The sequence below is a fragment of the Manis pentadactyla genome, chromosome 16, assembly GCF_030020395.1.
Source record: "Manis pentadactyla isolate mManPen7 chromosome 16, mManPen7.hap1, whole genome shotgun sequence".
NCBI lineage: Eukaryota > Metazoa > Chordata > Mammalia > Pholidota > Manidae > Manis > Manis pentadactyla.
In genome coordinates, this window is record NC_080034.1 from 63,915,870 (window position 1) to 63,921,675 (window position 5,806).

Sequence of the window (5,806 nt, forward strand, 5' to 3'; positions counted from 1 at the left end):
ATATGTAGGTCTAGAGCTCAGAAGAGGAGGGCCCCAGACTAAGATTTAAGGGCCAGGTGGATGATAAGCCTAGAAAGGGGATAGAGAATGAGCAGCCAGAAGGGGCGAAGGAAATGGGGGAAAGTACTTCCTCAGAAGCCACAGGAAGACTTCAGAAGCAGGAGAGGGAAGCACCCCACTTGGGGCCGCAGGGACTTTGGGATCCTCTCTCTTACTCCTTGAAAGGTGTGGGCACAATAGGTAGTCTCTGCTCCACCCTGCACCTCTGCTCTAGTACACTGGGTGGGACAGATGTCTTCTCTCCCAACCTCACTGTCCTGAACTGCCACCCAGACAGGACCCATGGCTTCTCTCCCTGGATCTGGATCCCTGAAGTCAATCGTTAAATGATCCAGCATGCAAAATAACCTTTTGAAATCTAGCCCACATAGTCCATCCCCCTGAAATATGTTTAGTACTACTTCATATATCTGTGCCTCAGCTGCCAGGACATTTAATCAAGCCATTCCGGGGCTCCTTGCTTTACCATCAGTCTGGTAACCTATTGCTGCAAAAAACCACCCCTACAAGTAGTTGCTTATTAAAACAACAGCATTTATTTTATGCATGAACCTGCAAGATGGGCAGGGTTCTCCCAGGGACCGCTTACCTCTTGTTCATTGGCAGCGGCTTGAAGGCTGAGGCTAGGATCACCCCCTTCCTGGAGCTGATGCTTGGCCTGGGATGGTTAGACAGCTAGGGCTGGAACCCCTGGAGATCTCCAAGCATCTCTATGTAACCTCCAGCAGAGTGGCTTCAGGTCAGCCAGATTTGTTTGCTCAGGGAGAGAGTGAGAGAGAAGCTGAATCACTTTATGGCCTAATCTCAGAATTCTCTCAGTGTCTTTTCTGCCATATTCTGTTCCTTAGAGGTGAGTCACTAAGGCTGACATATTCAAGGGGAGAATTCGATTCCACCTGTTCATAGAGTTGTGTCCAAGGAACTGCAGGTGTGTTTTAATAACACAGTACTATGATAGAGTGGACAAATTAGAAACGACTCAAGAGAGTTCAGCTAGTTTGTAACTGGAATTTTTCAGATGTGCAAGCTGACTCAAAAGGGAAAATACAGTTGCTCAAACTTTTCTCTCAAGATGACAAGAAATGAGCTGGAATAAAAAGGTCCTTTTCGTGCTTAGTCTTTGAAGACTGTGCCTCAGAATTGAGACTTTTTTCTAAAGATAATATTCCTTGGGTATCATTGGTTTACTTTTTAGATAGTTCAACTGGTTGGTATATAAGCTGATATCATTTTTTTCAGGTCAGATGGGTAATGTGCCGATGTCACAGTAAGGTTTGAGGGAGGCACATGTCATGCAAATTCACGAACACCCAATCATCATGCTTATGAACTACAAAAGGATCTATAGGTTGATATTATTTACAAAATATGAAACCACTGAGGGGATCAAAACATACTACCCCAAAATACACTACTTTGCATTTTTCTTGATCTGTTTGAAATTCTGTAACAGAAAAAACATACACTGTGTGGCTTATAATCAACTAACATTTATTTCTCACAACTCTGGAGACTGAGAAGTCCAAGATCAAGGTACAGGCAGATTTGGTGTCAGGTGAGAGCCTCCTTCCTAGATGGCTCTCTTCTCATGTCCTCAATGTAAGGGGACCAGGGAGCTTTCTTTGTCCTCTTCTGTAAGGGCACTAATTCCATTCATAAGGTCTTCATCCTCATGACCTAACCACCTCCCATAGGCCCTGCCATCACACTGGGGGACAGACTTCAACATATGAATTTGGAGGGGACACAAACACTCAGACCGTAGCAGACATTATCATTAATTTTGAGCTGAAGGTAATTGGGAAACAGCACATGAAGGAAGGGCTCTCTGCCCCCATCCTTTCTACCTAAAAACAGGGCATAAATTTCCTATGAGAAAAGTTCCCTCCCTGAACCAGGAAGAGGAGAACATTCTTGTCACCTGAGACTGAGTTGACACCAACATGAATCTGTACAAACAAACCTCCTAAAATAGCCTTTATCTTCCATTAGTTTCCCCTGTATATTTCCTAGCCACTTTCCCACAATTTGCCATTATGATATAAGGAGTCATAGGAAATACATATTTGGTCATGCAGATGACCAAATATGTATTTCACAGGTGTATTTGATCTTCATCCACAGTTCCTAAAAACACTGCAGTCTTAAAGGTGAAATGGGTGTCTTTGTCATGTTAATGACAGACTTACAGACACCACCCAAGGGCAGGGGCTGGAAGCTGTATCAGCTAATGGCCAGTGATTTAGTCAGTCATAACTACCAGTGAAACCCTAAAAAAAAAATACCTGAGAAGAGGTTATTGCTCTCTTTCATCCTGCTTCTCTCTGGAAGAGAGATCTTCCACACTTGGGGAATCAGAACAGGTCCACGTGCTACAGAGCCAGGCCCCTAGCTACATGAGGATAGAAACTCCTTTTTTTGGGTTCTTGGCCTATGTATCTCTTCATCTTGCTGTTAATTTGCATCATTTATGATATCCTTTATTACACTGGTAAAAGTAAGTGTTTTCCTGAATTCTGTGAGCCTTCTTGTAAATTAATCAAACCCAAGGGGGAGGTCCTTGGAACCTTCAATATGTAGCCAGTTGGTCAGAAGCACAGGTAACTGCCTGGGGCTTGTGACTGGCATCTGGAGTGGGGTGTGTGTGTGTGTGTGTGTGTGCAGAGTGCAGTCTTATAGGATAGATCCCTTAACCTGGGGAATCTGATTCTGTCTCTGGGCAGATAGCACCAGAATTGAGTTGAGTTCTTCGACACACTGCTGGTGTTTGAGAATCGCTTGGTGTTTGTGGGTAAAATTGTAATATTTCCAGAATCTATTGCCTGGCTTTAGTGCATCTGCATATCAACAGGCATTCCTCAGTGGTGGAGAAAGTTTCATCTCCCTATCAATTGGTAATTACCTGGGCTTCTGAGGGCTTATCTGAACCTGAGAGGTTAGGTAAGGGCACTAATTCCATTCATAAGGTCTTCATCCTCATAGATAGACCACAATAGAACTTGCTTGCTTCTGCCCAGAAAGGAAAGAGATGGCCCTGGACTGCAGTTTATAAGCAATAAACGGGTTTTAAACTTTATTTCTGCCATTGACTGATTTTGGTTTTAGAGGTATTTTGTCCTGGGATTTCCTCTCCCTGGAGTTACATCTGGAAATACTCGGCAGGATCTCTGAACCTGAAATCTGTCAAAATGGGTGTGACCTATGGGAGGGCTGCCCCTAGAAATGGTGGGGAGATGCCTGGAACCACCCCCAACCGTGGATGGTGGGGAGGCCCCAGTGGGTGCAGAGGCAGAGGGTGAAGCTTCACTTGTTATCATCCCCCCAGCTGTAGGGCTGCCAATTTGGGAACCCCTAGTGGGGACTTGGTCTAGGGTAAAGTACCTCCTAGAGAAGTGGGGCCTTCCCCAGAACTGGGGAAGGGTGGAAACACCAGAAGCTGCATAAGTAGTCCCCCATGAGTTGGAAGACTGCTTGGAGACCTTAGGAGGTCGTGTAGTGGCTGGCATTGTAGGGTCTCCTTTCATCAAAATAGTGGAAGTTGTTATACAGGAGAAAGAGAGGGTTAGCGAGAAGACAGGGACTTAGGCAGGAGAGAGACTCACTTCAGCGTCGCTTGGAGGAACTGGGCAATAACCTATGGGATGCCATTAAAGAAGAGAGAGTTACTAAAAAGGCAGGTCATGCTTCTAGAAGATTCCTTAGTAGCCACAGGGGGGTGAGGCAGCAGGAAAAGCCACATTGCAGGAGGCCATGGGGGAGGGGGAGGAAAGAGTGGTGCCTTCAGCCCCAAAGATGGAGGAGGACCTGGCAGGAGAAGAGGGGGAGGCAGGGCCACGGGCCAATCTGCTACCCAGGCCACCACTGAATGTACCATCCTCTCCTGTTTTAAAGGTGTGGCTGTAAAGAAAATAAAAATGAAACAACCGCACACTCCTCAGGGGGAGGAGCTGCCCCTACCCAGGTTGTGGAGCATGCCATGCTCCACCTCTATACCCAGGGTGAGCTGGTGGACATGAGCGTCCAGTGTAGGCAGAAGCCATTGGAGTCTTTGCCTACATGGCTCTCACATCTATGGGATATGGGGTGGAAAACATTGTTATCTTGGGTACTGAGATGAGTAGAACGTGTTCCTTGATGACTCATCCTTCCCCCTGTCAGCAGTTGCAAAATGCCCATCAAACCTCAGGGAATCAGACACTCTTGGAATGACTGACAGCTGCCATCAGGGTAGTTTGGCCTAATCAGGGAGATTTACCATATTTACCCACTAGCTGGAAAGAACTCCAACATGTGCTGCAGGAACTGGGTATGAAAAACATCATCTATAATATGGACATCCAGGGTCCCAGTGAGGAGGTTTTCACTGTACGAATGAGAAACCTGGTGCTGCATACAGCACCCACATCTCTCTTTGGGTCCCTAGTGAATACTCTTGCCCCCACATAGGGCAACCCATAAGGGAGGCTATTCATACTTTAGCAGATCTGGGGGAGGTTGAAACAATAAGAGCACAGAAGGAAGTAGTGTCTACAACTGAAAGGAGAGGTATAAAAGGCCCCGTGAAGGTCTCGAGGACCCAGATGTGCGTTGATTTGATAAAGTCTGGGGTAGTGAAAGAAACACTTGATGGGCAGCCCAATAGGATCTTGTTAGAACTGTGGCACCAAATAAAGCCAGAGCAGCAGTTCCAGCCATTCAGGTCCAGGACATGGAAACTGGAGTCAAGGCCTCATGTCTGGGCTGTGTCCCTGCAAAACTTCAATGGAGACAGTACTCAGGATTCACCTGAGCCCTCACCCCCACAGGAGGATGATTGAGGATTGCAGTTTGACTGAGGGGGATGTCAAGAGACGTTGGGGGACATGGTGAGAACCAAAGGCCACAAATAGAATTATCAACTAATTGGACCCCTGTGAATGTACAATGTGTCCTGGCGCTGGTAGACACAGGAGCTGAGTGTTCTCTGACTTATGGCGACCTTGAGCATTTTCCCAGGACCCCTGCTTTGATAAATGGCTATGGGGATAAGGTAATTATTGTGAAGAAAACCCAAATTCCATTGGGGATAGGGCATTTTTCCCCTAAAGGAATATACTGTGTACATTTCTCCCATCCTTGAATATATTTTGGGGATAGGTCTCCTGCAGGGCCTGTGGTTGCAGACCACTGCAGGTGAGTTCAGAGTGAGGGAATGTGTGGTAAAGGCAGTTCTGAGGTGACATGCTAAGTACCGATCTGTAGCTCTGCCTGTACCTTGGCTGGTGACAAATACTAAGCAGTATAAGTTGCCTGGGGGGCACAAGGAAATTAGAGATATTCTCAAGGTTGGAGAAGATGGGCATCATAAAGCCCATTCATAGTCCTTTAATTCCCCAGGGTGGCCAGTGAAAAAGCCAGACAGCTTCTGGCATATGACCATGGACTACAGGGAATTGAATAAAGTCACACCCCCTTTGCATGCTGCTGCTACTCTATAACAGACAGTCTGGACACCCTCAGCCATGAACTGGGACTGTATCATTATGTAGTAGACTTTGCTAATGCTTCTTCTCTATTGATGTAGCACAGGAAAGCCAGGAACAGTTTGCCCTCACATGGGAAGGCCGGCAGTGAACATTCACTGTCCTTCCACAGGGACACCTCCACAGTCCCACCATCTGTCACAGACTTGTAGCCCAGGTCTTGGCCACATGGAAGAAACCACAAATAGTGTGGTTATATCACTATGTTCATGATATTATGCTCA

The 5,806-nt window shown here is 46.4% G+C and overlaps 1 non-coding gene across 1 annotated transcript; it reads right to left on the reverse strand.

Moving 5' to 3' along the window:
- Positions 1–1,298: 1,298 nt before the first annotated feature.
- Positions 1,299–1,402, reverse strand: LOC118930351 (small nucleolar RNA U13). The gene has a single exon (XR_005032014.1). It is a non-coding gene; the product is annotated as a small nucleolar RNA U13 (small nucleolar RNA).
- Positions 1,403–5,806: the final 4,404 nt, after the last annotated feature.